The sequence below is a fragment of the Lonchura striata genome, chromosome 13 (genome assembly GCF_050655825.1).
Source record: "Lonchura striata isolate lonStrDom1 chromosome 13, ASM5065582v1, whole genome shotgun sequence".
Classification (NCBI taxonomy): domain Eukaryota; kingdom Metazoa; phylum Chordata; class Aves; order Passeriformes; family Estrildidae; genus Lonchura; species Lonchura striata.
The window spans coordinates 3847292-3867985 of record NC_140715.1 but is presented as its reverse complement, the minus strand read 5'-3'; the positions used below and the strand labels follow the sequence as shown (position 1 = coordinate 3867985).

The 20694-nt window shown below is 53.5% G+C and overlaps 1 long non-coding RNA gene across 1 annotated transcript; it reads left to right on the top strand.

Annotated features, from left to right (window-relative positions):
* Positions 1–7642: 7642 nt before the first annotated feature.
* On the top strand, positions 7643–10294 carry LOC146766115 (uncharacterized). The gene is made up of 3 exons (XR_014958262.1): positions 7643–7856; positions 7983–8105; positions 8476–10294. It is a non-coding gene; the product is annotated as an uncharacterized LOC146766115 (long non-coding RNA).
* The last annotated feature ends 10400 nt before the right edge of the window (positions 10295–20694 follow it).

Sequence of the window (20694 nt, the reverse complement as noted above, 5' to 3'; positions counted from 1 at the left end):
GCCTCAGGCTGCACCAGGGGAGGCTCAGACTGGATATCCAGAAAAATTTCTCTGCCGAAATAGGGGTCAAGCATCAGAAAGGGCTGTCCAGGGGAGTGCTCATCCCTGGAAGTGTGGATGTGGCACTTGGGGACATTGTCAGTGCTGGGGGAATGGTTGGACAGCGACCTTGGAGGTCTTTTCCATCCTTAAGGATCCTGTGATTCCGAGTCCTGCCCTAATCCCTCTGCCAGCCCTGTTTCCAGCTTTCTGGAAGGTTTCTGGGCCCAGCCCTGCAGACACCCAGTGAACCACCGCCTCCCTGGGCTTCAGGGAAGCACGGAGGCCCCTTCTCTGAGCCCGCAGCACACAACAGCAGCAGCAATTCCCAAATTCCCAGCTCCTCCGGGGAGCCGAGTGCTGTCTGCCCCAGGTGCTACGGCTCTGGGAATTTGGCTGCGGGGCTATTCCCCCCACAACAGAGGAATTGCATCCATTTCCATTGTCTCCGGTCTGTGCTCCCCTTTACACTGGAGTTTGCATTTTCTCCCAGTTTGGGTTTCTCTGTAATCAATGAGCTGTTAACTCACTGTTAACTCCCCTCTTCCCAGCAATTACTGCTCCGGCACCTGGAATTCCGCATCTCCCACACCCGCTGGGCTCCCGACTATCCAGAGTCATCCAAAGCCCGGGGAGATCCCTCCACAGACCTGGAGGTTCACCCATAAACCAAACCCCAGGAATTATTTACTGCCGTTCTTTGTATTTTGGGAACTTTCTCCCGCAGAGCTGATGCTGCTGGTTGCCAGGCTGCAGCCTGAGTGGCAGGCACACCTTGGACATGGCTGGAACACGGCTGGAACACAGCTGGAACACAGCTGGAACACAGCTGGAACACAGCTGGAACATGGCTCCCAGCATCCAGCACCACCAGCTTTAGTCTCCAGCATCTTTCCAGCAGGCTGAGCCTGCTTTCCTGAGATTCCCACTGAGATTTGCCCTCGTCTCCAAGGATTAATTTGAACCCTTGGAGGAAGGGGGCCATTTATTAAAGCTGGGAAAGGGCATCCAAGAGTTAAAATCCTGCATTCCCACCAAGGGCCCCAGCACAGCTCGTGATAAGCCAGGCTGGAGTCTGGAAGAGTTTGTACCAGGATTTTTTGGAGCAGCTATTCTTTCCAAAAATACGAAGTCATTCCTTTGAAGGAAAAAAAAAAAAAAAAAGAAAAAAAGAAAAGAAAAGAAAAGGAAAAACACAGGAGCTGTAATCTCCTCTCTGCAGAGTTTCACCTTCTGCTGCTCGGTCCTTCTCCAGCGCTGCCGCTGCTGCCAAGGATGCGGTGGGAGAGGATGGGAGAGGAGCAGGGGACAGCCCTGGTCCAGCAGGGCCGCCCAAGGTGGCAGCGGGGCACAGGGACAGGGAGGTGGCACAGCAGGACCACGGTCACGGCAAAATCCCAACAAAATCCTAACACTCCAAAGCCCAGGGACAGTGGGTTCAGGTGCTGCCCGCTGATTCCCACATTCTGGGGCTCTCCAGGAGCTCTGCAATGGGATCTGAGCCACGGGAAGCCGTCCCTGCCCAGGCTGGCGCTGCCTTCCCTCGCACCCGGCTCCTCTCGGAGCTGCACAGCTTTTCCTAAAGCTTGGGGTTTGTAGGGACACGCTCAGGAGCAGCCGGGGCTGCCCTCCCTGGGGCTCCCTGGGGCTTTCCCGCACCCAGGGATGCTGCCCCTGCCTGGTCTGGCTGTGGAGGGTCCAAAGCGGGGTGGGGGGCAGAGGGGCAGAGGCACCCCGGGCTTATTCCCTCCATTCCCTCAATTCCTGGAATTCCTCCAATTCCTCCATTCCCTCAGTTCTTTCCCTTCCACAATTCCCTCCATTCCAGCAATTCACCCAATTTCCTCAACTCCTGGAATTCTCTCCATTCTCTCAATTCTCTCTATTCCCTCCCTTCCTTCAACTCTTGGAATTCCTCCATTCTTGGAATTTCCTCCCTTCCTTCAATTCCCCCAGTTCCTTCCATTCACTCAATTCCCCCAATTCCCTCAACTACCGGAATTCCCTCCATTCCTTCAGTTCCCTCCTTTCCCTCAATTCCCTCCATTCCTTCAATTCCCCCAATTCCCTCTCTTCCCTCCATTCCCTCAACTTTTGCAATTCCCTCCATTCTTGGAATTTCCTCCCTTCCTTCAATCTCCCCAGTTCCCTCCATTCACTCAATTCCTCCAATTCCTTCAGTTTCTGGAATTCTCTCCATTCCCTCCATTCCCTGCCTTCCCTCCATTCCCCAATTCCCTCAACTACCAGAATTCTCTCCATGCCCTCAATGCCCTCAATTTCCCCAATTCCCTTTCCATTCCCTCAATTCCCCCAATTCCCTCAGCTCCTGGAATTCTCTCAGTTCCCTCCATTCCCTCAATTCCCTCTATTCCCTCAAATCCCTCAATTCCCTCCCTTCCCTCAATTCCCCCAGTTCCCTCTATTCCCTTCATTCTTGCAATTCCCTCCATTCTTGGAATTTCCTCCTTTCCCTCAATTCCCCCAATTCCCTCCATCCCCTCCATTCCTTCAATTCCCCCAATTCCCTCAACTCCTGGAATTCTCTCAATTCCTTCAATTCCCTCCATTCCCGCAATTCCCCCAATTCCCTCTATTCCCTCCATTCCCTCAACTCTTGCAATTCCCTCCATTCTTGGAATTTCCTCCCTTCCCTCAATTCCCCCAGTTCCCTAAGCTCCTGGAATTCTCTCCATTCCCTCAATTCCCTCAACTCCCGGAATTCCCTCCATCCCTCCGTTCCCGGCGCTGCCGCTGGTGCCCGCGGGCACACCAAGGCCTTTCCCACAAGGACATCTAGTGGCACGGGGACACACGGCACGCTCCACCTTGGCTGCAGCCCCCGGACTGTCCCGGAGCCCCTCCTGCCCATCCGAGCCCGGGAGGGGCGCGGGGATCGCAGGGATGCTCCCCCGGGGCACCCCTGGGATCGCAGGGATGCTCCCCCGGGGCACACCTGGGACCTGGTGTGGCCACGGCCACCAGAGAGGCTAGAGGGTAAATCTGGGAAAGGTTTTGGTTGTAAAAGCCCTCTGAGACCATCGAATCATTAATTCCTGCTCAAAGGGGAAGGAAAAACCGATGCGGAAATTTGGGAGAATCCCGTCCCCTTGATGTGTGGGACACATCCTGCTGCTCTGGGGAATAAATGCAGGGGGTGGGGATGGGAGAGGGTGTCCTGCTGGCACCAGGACAGCACAGACCTCCCCATGGGGCAGAGGCTCTCAGGTTTCCTCTGCACCAGCTCTGGAGAACTGGGGAAGGATGAAGGGAAAGGTGGGAAACCCTCGATGCCAATCAAGGGGAAGGAAGAGCTCAGAATCCCGGAATCCCGGAGCTACTGAGGTTGGAAAAGCCCTCCAGGATCATCGAGTGCCAGCTGTGCCCGATGCCCACCTTGTCACCAGCCCAGAGCACTGAGTGTCACCTCCTTGGACACCCCCAGGGTTTGGGACTCTGACACGTCCCCGGGCAGCTCCTGCCAGTGCTGGCAGAGGCTTGGAATGCATCCAGTGCTCCCATTCCAGCTTCCAGGGACAACCTGGGGGTCAGCAGCAGCACCTCAGGAGCTTCTGTGGGGCACGGAAAGTGCCTGTTATCCCAAACCTTTCTTCTAGCTGGAATTTCAGTTTCTCCCGAGTTTTCAAATGCTCCAAGCCCCTCCCAGGAGCTCTGACCCGCCCGGTGCCCTGTTAGACCAGCAGGGAAAGGGCTGAGATGCTCCAGAGCAGAACATTCCCAGAGATTCTGGGGCCAGCAGGACCCAGCTGCACGCAGCCCCGGGCACTGAGGGGGAAGGTGTCCGAGGGAGCAGGAGAGCAGCGCTGTGGCCCAGGGGGATGGGAGTGCATCCATCTCCTTCCCAAACAATCCTCTTCAGGCTCTAATGGCCATGGATGGCTCGGACTTGAAGAGCATTTCCATTACAGCGAGGGCATCATCTCCTGCCTCTATTCAAATGAGAGCTGTAATGAACTCGCTGCTGCCTAATTCAGACACTCCTCGAGCTGTTCTTGCTTTTGGTTTTGTTTTTTCGCTTTGCCATTTCATGGTCAACGTTTATGCATTGCTGTCAGGAAAAATTGCTTTAATTTTCCATTCTGTTTCAACAGCCTCTGTGAAAAACAAAAAGTATTATCCACTGAAGAGCTGTGAATTGACTCCATCTCATATCCAGGAGCAGAGCTAACACCAAAAGGCATTCACTTGCATTTTTAATGTGCAGATGAAGTCAGAAAATCACTGACTTAGAGGCTGCTTCGTCGAATTTTTCTTGCTAAAGCATCTCCTGTACCCCCCACTCTGAGTCCTCCTTCTCCAGAGAACGGAACTGTCACTTCTTTAATGATTTCCAGTGGCTACCAGGAACATTTTAAGGCTTAACATGAGTGATGTGGATGAATGAATTTCCAGACTTAGTCTGGCTTTTCATTTACAGTGTCACAATGAGCCTGGGCTGCTTTTTTCCCCCCTTTTTTTTTAACATTTTCACTGTCTCCCAACACTCAAATCCTGCCTCGTGCCTGTGTGACTGAATGGTTTGATGTCCCCTGGGACCCCGTGTGGGCAGCAGGGCTGGGGGGATTCTGCCCCTGTGCTCAGGTGAGCCCCCAGCTGCAGAGCTGCCCCAGCCCTGGCCCAGCACAGGAGGAGCTGGAGCTGCTGGAGCCAGGCCAGAGGAGGCTCCAGGATGAGCAGAGGATGGAGCAGCTCTGCTGGCAGGAAAGGCTGGCACAGCTGGCATTGTTCACCTGGAGAGGAGAAGCTTTGGGCTGAGCTCAGAGTGGCCTTGCAGGGCCTGGAGGAGCCACAGGAAACCTGGAGAGAGAGAATGGACAAGGGATGGAGGGACAGGACACAGGGAACGGCTCCCACTGCCAGAGGGCAGGGATGGATGGGATATTGGGAATTGGGAATTGTTCCCTGGCAGGGTGGGCAGGCCCTGGCACAGGGTGCCCAGAGCAGCTGTGGCTGCTTCTGGATCCCTGGCAGTGTCCCAGGCCAGGCTGGACACCGGGGCTGGAGCAGCCTGGGACAGTGGAAGGTGCCCCTGCCAAGGTAGGGAGTGAAACAAAATCATCTTTAAAGCCCCTTCCACCCCAAAGCATTCCATGATTCCATGGGTTAAATGCAGCCTCCTGCACCAGTCCATCCCCCCTGAGCACAAACCATCCAAGGCTGTTGTGTTGCCCTGGAAGCAGCAGCAAAGGCAGGATTTTTCCAGCTTCCTTGATTGCCTCTCCCAGCACAGCCTCGTGTATTCCCAGCCGTGATCCCAGCACAGCCAGGGTCTCCTGTGTTGCACCAAAATTCGGCTGCAGCTTCGGATTATTCTGGGCAGAAGTGGGATCCCTGCAGAGAACACCACAGAAATAAATTCTCTGCCTCAGCCCCCTGCCCTGGAGGAATTTTGTTGTTGTTTTTGCCTTGGGGAGCAGCTCACTGGAGGCAGAGCTGTCTGCAAACCCCTTCCTACCAGGATTTGCTCCGTGGGGCTGCTGGGTGGGAGAACAATTCAGCTGGGGAGCCTCTGCTTCATCCAGCAAAACAGGGATTTGTCTCACAACAGCGTTTTCCTTGTCTCACTTTAAATATTCCTGTTTTTTCCATGAAAACACAAGAACGGATGTGTGTCTGTGGAGCTGATACACACCAGCAATCTCCAGCTCCTCCCAGGTGAGGGGCCCACAGGTTTTTTCCCTTCTGGCTTGGCTGCCAGCGGCCCCTGAGATGTGGGGGCTCCAAGAAGCTCAGAGAAACATAAAAACCAAAAGCAGGGCACTCAATTTGCTCCCATTCTCCCGTTTTTACTCCCTGGTTTGCCATGCCCAGATTTGGATTTTGGGGATGAGGAATTGCTGGGTGTGGCTCCTGCCCCTCCCAGGGCAGGGGTTTGAGCAGCACCTTGGGGATGTGGCAGGAGGAACATTGAGGAGCTGCTGAGGTCCCAAAATCTGAGCGGCTCCTCGTGGTGTCCTGTATGGCCAGAGGACGAGGAATATGCCAAAAGATAAGGGATATCCCAAAAACATAAGGAATGTGGCCAAGCGATAAGGAATGTGACCAAAGGATGAGAAATATGGCCAAAAAATGAGGAATACAGCCAAAAAGTGAGGACTATGCCATAAAGATAAGGAATCAGGCCAAAGGATAAAAGATATGGTGAAAGGGTAAGCAGGCTGGCCAAAGGAGGAGGAGTATGACGAAAAAATAAGGAATAGGGCCAAAGTAGGGAAGAACACAGCTCTGACCCCTCTGGCATCAGCCCTGAGGGCCCCAGCACAGCCCAGGTGTCACCCCTGGTGATCCCAGACAGTGACACGGATGGACCAGGGAGTGAGGATGGGGAATCCTGCTGGACCTCCCCTGGCTGTCCCAAAGGCTCTGCCCCTTCCTGCTGGTGCTCCCCCACCACTGGTGACACTGCTGTCCCCAGCATGGGCGTCCTCAGCCCTGCAAGGCTTCCACAAAGCTCCGGCTGACGGTGAGTTTTCCTCTTGGATGTGTTTCCCATGGATAAACCCACCAGGAAAATGGGATTTGCTCCATAAGAAGCCGGCCCTCACTGCTCAATATCTCCTGTGTTAACCACTGGCATTCCCAAGGGATTAATTTCCAGGAATAGCACAGCAGGGCAGCTACACCTGGGGGGATCTGTTTGGGAAATAAATATTCCTGCTCAGAGAGGGGTTCCTTGTCTTGGTTTGAACAGCCAGGTGTGTGCTAAGGAGGGCAGGAGCCTCCCCTGAAATGGAAAATGCAAACCCCCTCCCTCTGAGTTGTTGTAATTTTGAAATTTCGGGGCTCTCAGGCAAAGATATGGGAATAGGAATAACAGTTCTGTACTAGGAAAACTAAAATTACAAATGCAATGGTACAAACAAAACCAAACCCCTGCCAGAGTCAGAGCAGCCCTGTCCCCTGTGGGTCAGGGAGGTGGCTCAGCCCCATCCCAGGGGGGCTCAGCCCTCCTGCAGTGCCAGCTGTGCTTCTGCTGGAGCAGGATCCTGGGCAAGGGGGGAGTTTTCCTCTGGAGCTCCAGGGCTGGGGGAGATGGGCCTGGGCTCCTCTGGGAATGCAGGGGGAAGGAAGCTGCTCCTCTGGGAATGCAGGGGGCAGAAAGCTGCTCCTCTGGGAATGCAGGGGGAAGGAAGCTGCTCCTCTGGGAATGCAGGGGGAAGGAAGCTGCTCCTCTGGGAATGCAGGGGGAAGGAAGCTGCTCCTCTGGGAATGCAGGGGGAAGGAAGCTGCTCCTCTGGGAATGCAGGGGGAAGGAAGCTGCTCCTCTGGGAATGCAGGGGGCAAAGGCTGCTGTGCTGTTCCCAGGTCAGATTGGATCCAGGTAGGAATTCTTGGCTCCTCCCCTGGGCACAGCATCTCCCCATGGATGATGGAATTTTCTCAGCCATGCAGGGACACTCAGTGGCCATGGACAGCAGAGATCTCCTGCAGGGAGGATTGGCTGTGGGAGGGATAAAGAAAAACCTGCCCCATGAGCAGAGGATACTGCCCCAGCTCTGACAGATGATAACAGAATCACACCCCCAGACCACATCTCACAGCCCAGGACGTTCCCACTGCCTGGGATCAGCTGCTCCCTGTAGGAAGGGGAGCCAGCTGTCCTCACTCACAGGGTCCCTGGGCTCAGCATTCCCAGGTGTACTCAGGGATCCATCCACAGGTGCAGGAGATGGAGCCAGGACTGAGCTGCAGCAAAGATCCAAGGTAGATCCAGAGGTGGCACAGCCACTACAGAGCTCAGAGGGGAGGGAAGGCTCAGGGCTGGATTTTAGATCGATCCTCAAGCCCTGGACAAGGTGAGGGGCAGTGTCCAGGTGAGGCTGTGCAGGGCTAGCCAGCCCTGACCCCTGCCAGGACCAAAGGCTCTTTGGGATGCTTTTCCCAAAGCCATTGGAGACCCCCTGGGTTTGGTTTTCCTCCAGAGTTTTCCTCTAATGATGAACATCTGGACCAGGTCGAGCTTGAAATGCACCTTGGGCAGCAGGAGGAGTCAGAGGAGAGATCAAACAGATCCAATGTCAATCCCAACATTTTCCAAACCCAAGGTGAGCTGGGGCACAGAATGAAAAGCAGAAAAAATGTGGGGTATAAACCACTCAGAGCCACACAGTTCTGCCAACTCGAGTCTCCAGACTGGAGAAACTCTGTGTGAGGGACACCTGACACCAAAATGAAATCCCCAGAATGATCCCAGGGAGGGAATTCCCATCCTGGCCCCTGAGAAAGAGATTTCCCTCCATTCCCACATGGATGAAGGGCACTGAGCCCATAACTTGTGTTCAGATGGGAGCAAATCTCCCAGCTCTCGTGCAGAGATGGATTCAGCATGTCCCCAGGTAAGCACTCCCAGGAGTTAATTACCTTTCCTGTGAAACACTGGTGGCTTAATTGCCATTGGAATTATTCTTCCTTCAGCTCCACCCGTCAGCCACCGAGTCCTGGCTTTGTCTGCTGGATTAAAGGACCCTCTGCTATCAAAAATCTCCTCCCTGGAAGTACTTAGAGCCCATGATCATGTCACCTCTCAAGTTGCTCTCTGATGAGCTAAATAGATTGAAGTCATTAAGCCTATCATCACCCAGCAGGTTTGCCAGACCTTTTCTCAGTCTTCCAGCTCTTCTCTGAGCTCCCTCTAATTTTTTTTTTAATCCATGATAAAAGTGTGGATGCCAGGATTTGATACAATGGCCAGTAATACTCTCCATACACTTTTCCATCCTAATAGCCCCTCAAAATGTAGGACTGTCAATGAATTAAAAATTAGACTCATGTCCTGCATATCTGGCTCCCTAAGCCCCCATCTGCACCCCCCTGGATTTGCTGAAATATTCCCAAATCTCCTCATGTGGGTGACATCTTTTGTTGCCACAGCTCCAGCATTGTCCCTTTATTCCTGAAAAGCGCATGGATCGTTCTTATCCACCTACAAACCTGCTCAGGACTTGGCTCATGGAACAGGGACTTCCTCCCATTGATTCACATCTGGATATAGATCATGGAATCATGGAATATCCTGAGCTGGAAGGGACCCACCAGGATCATCCAGTCCAGCCCCTGGCCCTGCCCAGACCCCCCAGCAGTCCCCCTGTGCATCCCTGTGCCCAAAGGCTCCTGGAGCTCTGGCAGCCTCGGGCCGTGCCCATTCCCTGGGGAGCCTGGGCAGTGCCAGCACCTCTGGGGGAAGAGCCTTTCCCTGGTGTCCATCCCAAAGCTCCCCCTGCAGCCGTTCCCTCCTTCCCTGAGCTCTGCCCTCGGCTCCTCTGCTGCAGCTGAACCAGCCCGGTGCCCTCAGCCCTGCCCGGGTGGGGCTGCAGAGCCTTCCCCAGCCCCGGCCCCTCCTCTGGACACCCTGGAGCAGCTCTGGCTCACTGATGCTGTGGCACCCGAAACTGTCTCAGAACTCACGGTGAGACCACTCCAGCCCAGAACAGAGCAGGACAATCCCTGCCCTGCCCCGGTGTCCCCAGGACAGGGATGTCCCTCCTGGCTCCAGGGAGCTGCTGACTCAGATCCAGCTTGTCATGGATCATCCTTCCCACAGCTGTTTTCCAGCCTCTCATTCCCACTCTGTCCCTACACCCAGGGGTGCCTCACCACAAGCAGAGAATCCAGGATTTGCCCTTGTTCAGCTACACACCTTTGGCAATTCTCAGCCCTCTGGTTTATCCAGGTCTCCCTGCAGGGCCTCTCTGCCCTCGAGGGAGACAGCAGCCCCTCCCAATTTAATTCCCAAACTTCCTCATTATCCCTTTGAGTCATGCATCTGAGTGGTTTATGAGGATGTTGGGCCTACATGGATTTAATTGTGGATTAAAACCTCTCCTACTGCGCTGAGTTTGTTCTTGGTGTTGGAGCATCTCCTCAATCCCAGGAAGTTCATATGTGGGAATCAACAGGAAAATTCAGCAACCTCTGCTGGAGAGCCCTGCCCTGGGAGAGCTGCTGGTTTATCCCAGGGCAGGGATTGAGCTCAGATTAAACAAACCCAGCACGAGCTCATCTGACCTTGCCCTGCAGCCTTGAGTGCCACCAAAAAATTCCAAGGGAAACAAGCTGTTCCCGAGTTTTCCAGCTGCTCCTTTCCCCTCCCAGCAAGGCTCTATGTAGGACACACAGCCAGGGCATGAAATCTCCTCTACCGACCCTGTCTGAGGCCACCAGCCCAGCCCAGGGTCATTGATGGGGTCACCTCTGCTCCTCACGTGTCCCCTCCAGCTCCAAGTGTCCCAGAGTCACATCCAGCCTGGCTGGAGTGCCTCGGGATGCACCAGGCTGGCATGAACGGGAAGGTGGTGTTCCAGGGAACCCCACCAGGGCTGGCAGCCTGGCTGTGCAGCCCCGACCCCTCCCAGCCCTGCCCAGTCCCTGCCAGGGACCTCCTGCCCGTCAGGAGCGCTCTGCCTCTTCCCTGGCGCTTTACAGCAACTTCTGTGAGCCAGAAAGAAGCTTGGTAAGAGGTTCCATGTTTGATAAGAGGATCCATGTTTGATAAGAGGATCCATGTTTCATAAGAGGATCCATGTTTAGCCCTATCTTGGCTGGAAATAGGGGCACTTTATTCCCATCAGTCACAGATGGGGCAGGTATCCTCTGCTCATGGGGCAGGTTTTTCTTTATCCCTCCCACAGCCAATCCTCCCTCCAGGAGATCTCTGCTGTCCATGGCCACTGAGTGTCCCTGCATGGCTGAGAAAATTCCACCATCCATGGGGAGATGCTGTGCCCAGGGGAGGAGCCAAGAATTCCTACCTGGATCCAATCTGACCTGGGAACAGCACAGCAGCCTTTGCCCCCTGCATTCCCAGAGGAGCAGCTTTCTTCCCCCTGCATTCCCAGAGGAGCAGCTTCCTTCCCCCTGCATTCCCAGAGGAGCAGCTTCCTTCCCCCTGCATTCCCAGAGGAGCAGCTTCCTTCCCCCTGCATTCCCAGAGGAGCAGCTTTCTTCCCTCTGCATTCCCAGAGGAGCAGCTTTCTTCCCCCTGCATTCCCAGGGGAGCCCAGGCCCATCTCCCCCAGCCCTGGAGCTCCAAGGAAAACTCCCCCCTTGCCCAGGATCCTGCTCCAGCAGAAGCACAGCTGGCACTGCAGGAGGGCTGAGCCCCCCTGGGATGGGGCTGAGCCACCTCCCTGACCCACAGGGGACAGGGCTGCTCTGACTCTGGCAGGGGTTTGGTTTTGTTTGTACCATTGCATTTGTAATTTTAGTTTTTCTAGTACAGAACTGTTATTCCTATTCCCATATCTTTGCCTGAGAGCCCCTTAATTTCAAAATTACAACTCAGAGGGAGTGGGTTTGCATTTTCCATTTCAGGGGAGGCTCCTGCCCTCCTTAGCACACATCTGGCTGTTCAAACCCAGACAACCCTTGAAAGAATTTCCTACCAAGGTCGTTGACACAGAAACCAAGAAAGAAAGAAGGAGAAATAAGAGAAACCTGCAGCTGCCTGTTCCAATGAGGACTTTGTTTGTCTCTCATGACCAAAGAGTAAAGTGCAAACTTAGGAGCTTTGTAGGAATGTATAAAAAGCATGCAGGCTGTAATAAAAACAGTCTTGAAGCCTTCTGAAAATGGAGTGTGCTGCTTTGTGTTGTCTCTGTCTCAACTAGGACATTCAGGAGCCTTCAGTGCCCTCCCAGCTGCCTTGGGGTGCCACTTCTCCCAACTGTGACATTCCCAAATGGGCAGGAATGGGAACCTCAGCACTGCAGCCACGTCCTGGAAGGCAGCAGGAAATCCAGAGGAGGTTTGGGATGGCGTGGATAGCCAGTGATCATCCCTGTGCCCTTCCAGCTGCTGATAAGACCCTGGGAAATCCCATGGGGATGATGGGAATCCCTCCACAAAATCATTCCAAAATGTGAATATTTTAGTAGGAAACGTGGGGACTGGAATCTGGTGGTTGAGTGGGAATTCTGGGCTGTGGAGGGAATGGTAGAAGAGGAAGATGGGAATGTCAGAGGTGATGGCCCTGGATGAGCAGGTCCAAGACCTCAGAACATCTGTGTGGTTTTCAGAGGAATAAAAACCCAGCCTTGGATGAGAACAGATTAAAACAAGGGCTGGGTGAAGAAGGAAAAGCAGGAAATGCCTCATCCCTGGAAGTAGCCAAGGCCAGGTCGGAGCACCCTGGGGCAGTGGGAGCTGTCCCTGCCCGTGGCAGGGTGGGGCTGGATGGGCTTTAAGGTCCCTTCCCACACAAACCAATCTGTGACTCTCAGAATTCCCTGAAAATCAAGAGAATGGAGCCATAAAATTCCCAGGTAAAAGGCAAGGAATAAATCAGACTCAAGGAATAAAGCCAATGCCCAGAGACTCCCGGGAGTGGCACAGGATGGCCACACAAATCAGCACCACTTTTAGCACATCAGGGGTATCCCCAAAAAGCAGCACCTGCCCCATCCCAAGGAGCTGGCAGGAAGGAAGGGATCCCACAGCCAGTGCCAGGAGTGTCACCTGTGTCACACAAGGGTTCAGGGGACAGCATGGAGTGGCACATCCTGGAAGTTGTGTGCGCATAGGAGACCCCAGGTGAAGGAAATCATCCCCATTTTAAAGCAAATTCTTCCTCTCACACATGGAATTACACAGTCTGGAAGTTGGAAGGTGACAAGAGACCCCAGGTGAGGGAAATCATTCCCATTTTTAAGCAACCCCTTCCTCTCTCACAAGGAATTCCAAAAAACTCCAACACCTGAGCAGAGCTTTGCTGCTGTTTTAATCCTGGTATTTTGAATTTCCTCTCTGCTGTTACAGATAATGATACCAACAATACACAGACAAATAATTCTCATTTTTCCCCTTAAACCTAAATCAAAATGTGCCCCTAATGGTTGGTTCTCATGCACTGAAGCAGAGGGGATGTGCTGCCCTGGCTTCTTCCTGCCACTCCTCAGGAAAATCATCTTCCCTGTCTGAAAACCATTCCATTTGCAGGGATGATGATGATGACTGAGCATTGGAAGGATCTTTCTCTGAGGAAAAAGGAACATTACATGGAAAAACGTCCGAGTACAGTCAGAGCTGAGAGTGCATTCCAGGAATAATTCCAATTAAAAATATTAAGGCCATGTGTTGTTGTCACCCAAACACTCCCCAACTGCAGTCCCACCATACAATAATCAATTAAAACACTCCATTGAAATGTAATTAATTGGGTATTTAGCCGATTAGGCTACAATTGTTTCACAATTTAACAACTTTTGAGATTATTTTTGCTTGTGAGGAGACATTGCCCTTCCCCTGGGCAGCCTCAGATGTTGGATTTATCAACATTCCCGGGAACAGGACAGTACTACCACTCCAAATCTTTTGTTTTCCCTACCCAAGGCCCTCTCCAAGCCCATGAAATGCTGGGAATTCTGCTGCTCTCCTGTTCCAGCTTTACCTGGTGAACAGAGCATTTTGCCAAGGCAGCTTCACTTCCTACAGCCCCTTAACAACATCAACATCCCTCATTTTCCTGGAAGAGCAGCTTTTTGTGGACATGGCCCAGTAAAAACAGTGCCAGACAAAGGAAAAAATCTTTATAGTGAAGAGCAGCTAAAGAAAATGACCATTACTTATTTTATTTCATTCTTAACTTCAATTCTGGCCTGATTTTCAGTAGTTTGTGCTACAGGAACTTTGAAGTGTCTGCATTAATCTGCAGCGAGGGCACGAGACACCTGAGATACCCCATCCACAATGCCAGGTTCGTTACTGGAGGTGCCATTAATCATAAATGCCTTTGATTGTGCCAGGTCAGGAGCCTGCTCTGTATTCCAAAGGGAAATGCTGCACGTTTGGGCAGGATGAATTCCCTCCTTCCCGGGGACGTGTCCAATTGAGGACAATGGGGATTTGCTGCTGCCCAGAGCTGCTGAAAGAGCCTCCCGAAATCTCCTTTCAGGCATTGCTGTGACAAAACCCCAAGTGATCACAGAGCCCAAGTAATGAGAGGCAAAAAGTTACAGCGGGGTAATTGAGGCATTCCAGAGGCACTTCCTGCAGGAATGCTGTCCCACAAAAAGCAGTCGGGCTCCCAGCTGGGCCCTTTCCCTCCTGTTCCAGTTTTTTTCTCATTAATGCCAAGGAACCAGCTGTGCCCCTGTCCATGCCCCACCACAGAGCAGAGTTTTCCATGCCGGAAGGATGGAGAGGGGGATTTCCCAAGGGTGTGGACAGGGGGAATGGCTTTACACAGAAAGGGGAGAGGTTTAGATGGGATTTTGGGAAGGTTCTTCCCTGTGAGGGTGTGTGGGAATCCAGAGCTTCCCTCTGGCTGCCCTGGGACCCTGGCAGGGGTCAGGAACCCCCCTGGACAGAGCCCCCAGAGACACTGGCTGTGATCTCTGTCCATGCAAAAGAGTTTTCAATCTTACAGGATGAATTACCAGCTCTGAGTGTTTGATATCAGTAATAATTAAGTGTGGCATGGGTGCAAAAGTAAAATTTTAGGATTCTAGATGAGGGGTCCAAAGGGGACAAGATGGAGGAAATTGGGTGTGCCTTGTCCTTTTTCTCCTTCTTCATGCCCTCCATGTCTCACTGTGGTGTTGGCATTTTTCTGTTGGTTCAGGCTGGGGACACACTGTCCAACGTAGGTGACAGATATTGGCACGTTATTGTAAATCCAGCCCAGGGAGTTTCTGGTATTTAATGTTTGTCACATCCCACTGAGGGCAGAGCCCCACACGCTGCCCTGCAGGACAGAGCTGGGCAGGGCAGCAGAACATGTGAGAGATAAACAGAATAAACAACCCTGAAACCAGCACAGACCAATTATGGCTTCTGCTTTGGCAGGGGGCTGACAGACAGAGACTTTCCACAATCTGGGAATCATCAATACCTCAGATTCCGACAAGGGTTGGCAGGCCCTGGCACAGGGTGCCCAGAGAAGCTGTGGCTGCCCCTGGATCCCTGGAAGTGTCCAAGGAAAGGTGGGAAAAGGCTTGGAGCAATCTGGGACACTGGAAACTTGAAGTTCCCTTCCAACCCAAACCATTCCATGATTTCAGAACTCTCTGCCTCTAAAACCCCCTTCCCCACCCCGATCCCAGCCCCAAAGCCGACCTGCAGCCCAGTTCTGAGCTGCTGCTTGTGAGACCACCTTGTTTTTGGGACTGCCAGCCATGGGATCAGGGAAGCACGAGGACTGCGTGGAGAGGTTTGGCATCCTGAGCGTTTCATCTGCCTAATCACTGAGGATTGTAGGGCAGGAACCAGGCTCCCGATGTGGTCCCTGCTGCTTGGCATGCATCGCTCATCCTTCCCTCTCCAATCACCGCGGAACGCTCCCGAGGAGAGCGATGAGAGCCATGAATAGCAAAGAGCTGCGCCGGGGGAGGTGCGATGTGCTCAGCCCGAGGAGCAGGAGAACTATTCCCACTCCAAAGAAATCAGGGGGTATTCAGCAGGCGAACAAAAGGTGGAAATTCGGGAGAAATTGCTTCCCTCCAGAGCGTGTGATCAGAGCCACCAGAGCCGCCTTCCCTCTCCTGAGCCACCTTCCCTCTCCTGCTCGCTGTGCCCTGGGCAGCAGCTCCCTGTCCGTCCTGGACGATTCCCATGTCCTGGGAGGATTGTCCTTGTCCTAGAGGTCTTCTCTATGTCCTGGAGGCCTTCTCCCCATCCTCGGAGACTTCTCCATATCCTGGGAGGCTTCTGCATGTCCTGGGAGCATTGTCTATGTCTAGAAGTCCTCTCCATGCTCTAGAGGCCTTCTCCCCGTTCTGGGAGGCTGCTCCATATTTTGGGAGGCTCCTCCATATCCTGGGAGGTTCTTCCATATCTTGGGAGGTTCCTCCATATCCTGGGAAGTTCCTCCATATCCTGGGAGGATTCACCATGTCCTGGAAGCTTCTCCATGTTTTGGAGGTCTTCTCCGTGTCCCATCTCCTTGGCAAATTATCATCATTTTACTCCTACTTCCCACTAATTTTCCCACAATCTCTCTCTGTTCCCTTTCACTCAGATTCAGATCTCCAGCAAGAGCTTCAGCACTTGCCCTGTCAGGCCTTGTCCAGCTGTTTGCAGCTGCTTTTCTTGTCCCTCTGAGAGCAGAGGGAGCTCAGGGATGCCCTGGAAGTCCCCAGATGGGACATCTGTGCCCGTGCTGGTGTCTCAGCCCTCAGGTCACCTCCCAGCGCTGCAGCAGCGCTGCAGCAGAATAAATGGGTGGATAAATAAATCAGCAGGGCCCCAAACAGAGGCCTCGGTCCCAGCAAAGTTATCAAATATTCATTTTCAAGCAGAAAAGTAAATAAGTGAGAGCACAGAGGGAGGACGTTGTGTCCTCGCTTCAGTCCCTGCGCCGGGCACCGCTCAGGTGTGACCCTTGGTGGCCACCAGCCCTGGTGGCCCAGCAGGACACCGGGCAGGAGCCACCAGCCCTCAGGAGAGAGGAGAATCCTCCTCCAGCTCCTGGAGACCCTGCCAGGAACCTCTGCCCCGGGCCTGCCTCAGCCATGGGTCCTCCACACTCTGCTTGGGGTTCTCTGTGTCTGACCCCCACCCATGGTGTGACCATCACATCCATGATGTAACCATCACATCCATGGTGTGACTGCCCCATCCATGTTGTGACCATCACATCCATGGTGTGACTGCCCCATTCATGGTCTGACCACTCCATGCATGCTCTGACCACTCCATCCATGCTCTGACCTTTCCCACCTGTTATCTGACCACCCCACAGTGCTCTGACATCACCATCAATGGTCTGATCACCCCAGCAGTGGCCTGATAACTCTATCACCACCAGGGTCAAGCCATAATTTTGGTGATATTTTAATTGAATTACCTGTTTCTGGAGAACCCCTTGGCTGAGGAGTGGGAATGCATCACCCACAGTGGTGGTACCCAGGGAGATCCACCCCTCACCCTCCCAGAGAACCCAGCTGGGCATCCACTCATATCTGATATGGAAAATGGATGGTTTTCTCTTCCTGCTCTGGAATGGGGTGTGTGAGGCCAGGAGCTGGGGCACACAATCCACCCCCACTCTGGAGTGTCAGGAAAATAAATCCACACGGAATCACAGCCTCCCCAGCCAGCCCGCAGTGCCCGTGGCTGCTCCAGACATCCATCAGGGCTATGAAATTCCGTCTCTCCCAAATCACTGAACCCCACTGAAAGGCACCTGTTCACTATTGGAGCTCAGCTTTGGTGGCAGCATGAAAACCTGACAGTGACACCGCCACACCAGGGACAGGGAATTGTCCACCCAGCAGGGTTTGGGGTGGGGGACATCACCTGCTCCATCCCAGCCTGGAGACAGCACTTCCCACCCAGCGCTTCCTGCTGCTTTTCCTTCAGTGCTGCCCTAAATCCAGACCTTGTGTTTTGTTTCCTTTCCGCACCAGGAACTGGGAGACTGGATCCAACAAAAAAGCAGCAGCTGCCTTTCCCTGCTTGCTGCTTAGGTGGAGCAGCCAGCACCATTCCTTTTAAATTCCTATAAAAACAAAGGTTTTAATTCTGCAGAGTTGGTACAGGCTCACAGTTACAGATTTCCTGCGGGTGGATTCACCTCTATCCCTTCTCCAGGCAAAAATCTTGTCTGGATTGTGATGGAACAACACCTGTGTCAGCTCCCATGAATTCCTGGGGAGGTATTTGCTGCTCCTCCTCCAATCCTGCATCCTGGTGACAAAGCAGATGAGGAAAAATCTCATATTGATTGGTTTTTAATTTATAATTCTATTGTTGTCAGTCACAGCTGCAGAGAAAAAATGGGAGTGCAGCCAGGACATCCTGGCTGCTGAAGATTCCTTGATTTGGAATCTTCTGCCTCAGCTTCTCCAAGGGCAGGAATCCAAGTGCTAATGTCAGCTGTGCAGGGCATTTCCTGGGTCAGACAGGGGAGCCACTGGATTTGCTGGGCCCTGGTGGGAAGATCTCCATGGAAATGTGGTTTTAGTGGAATCTGCAGCACCCCTGGAGTCCTGTCCCTCTGTACAGCAGCAATGTTCCATCTTGTCCCTGCTGGTCCCCTGCCCTCAGCTCCCTGTGATCTGCAAGCCCAGCATCACAAAAACCCCAACACAAAACCCAAATCCATACCAGCTTCCCAAATTATTTCAAACCATCCCCATCCCATGTGCCTGGGACACTGAGGAGGCAGGGGAGCAGCACTGAGGGTCTCAGTGGATCCAGGTGACTCCGTGGGTGCAGGGAAGGTGTTGACTCTTCCCAGGGTGCCTCCTGAGGTGCCCAGGGCGCTGCTCCGACCCCACGGGGAGCAATGTCCTGTTTTTGTGGCTTCCTGGGAAGTCAGATATTTTTGTGTTGGAGACAGAGCCCTGTAAAGTCATTTAGACAATAAAGGAGTGACAGGATTTCCACAGGAGAAGAGATTAAGCAAAGTGGGATTATTTTGTTCGGCAAGGAGATGATTAAGAGGTGCCATGATTGAAGTGTTTAAAGTGGCTCAGGGTTCTTATCAAATTAAGCTGTGCTGGAGATGGCTGGGCAGCCGTCACTCAAGGGCACAGAACTTCCCTGCAGCCTCTCCCATGGTGCAGGGAATGCTTTGGGATCCAGAGGACAATCCTGGATAGAGACAGTGCCACCAGAGTGATGTCTGGGTGGGCTGCAGAGCTCCTGTTGCTCACAGGTTGTCGGAATCTGAGGTATTGATGATTCCAAAATTGCAAAAAGTCTCTGTCTTTCAGCCCCGTTGCCAAAGCAGAAGCCATAATTGGTCTGTGCTGGTTTCCAGGTTGTTTATTCTGTTTATCTCTCACATGTTCTGCTGCCCTGCCCAGCTCTGTCCTGCAGGGCAGCGTGTGGGGCTCTGCCCTCAGTGGGATGTTACAAACATTAAATACCAGAAACTCCCTGGGCTGCATTTACAATAATGTGCCAATATCTGTCACCTACGTTGGACAGTGTGTCCCCAGCCTGAACCAACAGAAAAATGCCAACACCACAGTGAAACATGGAGGGCATGAAGAAGGAGAAAAAGGACAAGGCACACCCAATTTCCTCCATCTTGTCCCCTTTGGACCCCTCATCTAGAATCCTAAAATTTTACTTTTGCACCCGTGCCACTCTTAATTATTACTCGTGTCAAACACTCAGAGTTTGTAATTGATCCTGTAAGATTGAAAACTCTTTTCCATGGGCAGAGATCACAGCCAGTGTCTCTGGGGGCTCTGTCCAGGGGGTTCCTGACCCCTGCCAGGGTCCCAGGGCAGCCAGAGGGAAGCCCTGGATTCCCACAACAGTGACCTTAACCTCAGCACCATCTTTTTAAAGAGCAGATCCAGCACACACTCATTTATTCCCCTCTGTGCTTTCATCTGGATGTTCTCATCCCTCTCAGCAGTCCTGCCCTTTCCTTCTCTCATGACAATCCCTGACAATTCCTGTCCTTCTGTCCCCTCTCCCCTCCAGGAGACACAAGCAAAGTCAGGGGATGTGCTGAGGGATTGTCCCTTCTCTGCATTCCTGCCCTTCCCATCACTGCCTGGGGTTTTCCCTGTCTCCCCATCCCTCTCATGCCACTTGGAACTCTCTGCCATGCCCGCCATGCCCAAGCCATGCCAGTCCTCTGTACCTTCAAAGCACAAAGGAGTGGTTTCCTTGGGTTAGCACGGGATAATTGCAGTGGTGAGGGTTCACCCAGGGCCCTCCAGGCAGCCCCAGCCCCAGTTTCTGTTCCGGATCACAATCAGATTCGCAGCTCTCACCCCTAATTACAAAATTGCCTCTTCAGCCCTTGAGGAGCTGCAAACTCCGTGATGGATTCACCTTGTTCCACGTGCTCCATCTCAGCTCCCTCTCACGAGCAGCGTTTGGATGTCGAGTGGAGCACTCCTCACTTTTCTTCAATGGAATTTCAAAATTAGTCCCCTCTTCCCGAGGAGCGTTCAACCCTCAAGTGCTCCCAGCCCTGCAGTTGTCAGTGCAGAAGCTGCTGCTGAGCTGCTTTTGGCCCCTGTTTTCCACCTTCTCCAGCTCTTCATCCCAATCCCAGGGGATTTCAGCTCTGCCTGCTGAGAGGGCTCCTTCTTCTCATCTTCCAAGTTCCTTCTGGACCTGTTTGGTGCCTGTTCCCTGTGCTGGCCCTGCTGGGTGACCTCGAGGGCTGTGCCCAGGTCTGGGCAGCAACCTGCCAGAGAGCCCTGGAGGGGCTGGAGCGTGTCCAGGGCAGGGAACGGAGCTGGGAAGGGGCTGGAGCCCCAGGAGAGGCTGAGGGAGCTGGGAAGGGGCTGGAGCCCCAGGAGAGGCTGAGGGAGCTGGGAAGGGGCTGGAGCCCCAGGAGAGGCTGAGGGAGCTGGGAAGGGGCTGGAGCCCCAGGAGAGGCTGAGGGAGCTGGGAAGGGGCTGGAGCCCCAGGAGAGGCTGAGGGAGCTGGGAAGGGGCTCAGCCTGGAGCAAGGAGGCTCAGGGGGACCTTGTGGCTCTGCACAGCTCCTGACAGGAGGGGACAGCCGGGGGGTCGGGCTCTGCCCCAGGGAACAGGGACAGGAGGAGAGGGAACGGCCTCAGGCTGGGCCAGGGCAGGCTCAGGGTGGGCAGCAGCAGGAATTTCCCCATGGAAAGGGGGCTCAGGGATTGGGAGGAGCTGCTCAGGGAGGTTTGGAGTGCCCATCCCTGGAGGTGTCCAGGGAAAGGCTGGAGCTGGCACTGAGTGCTCTGGGCTGGGGACA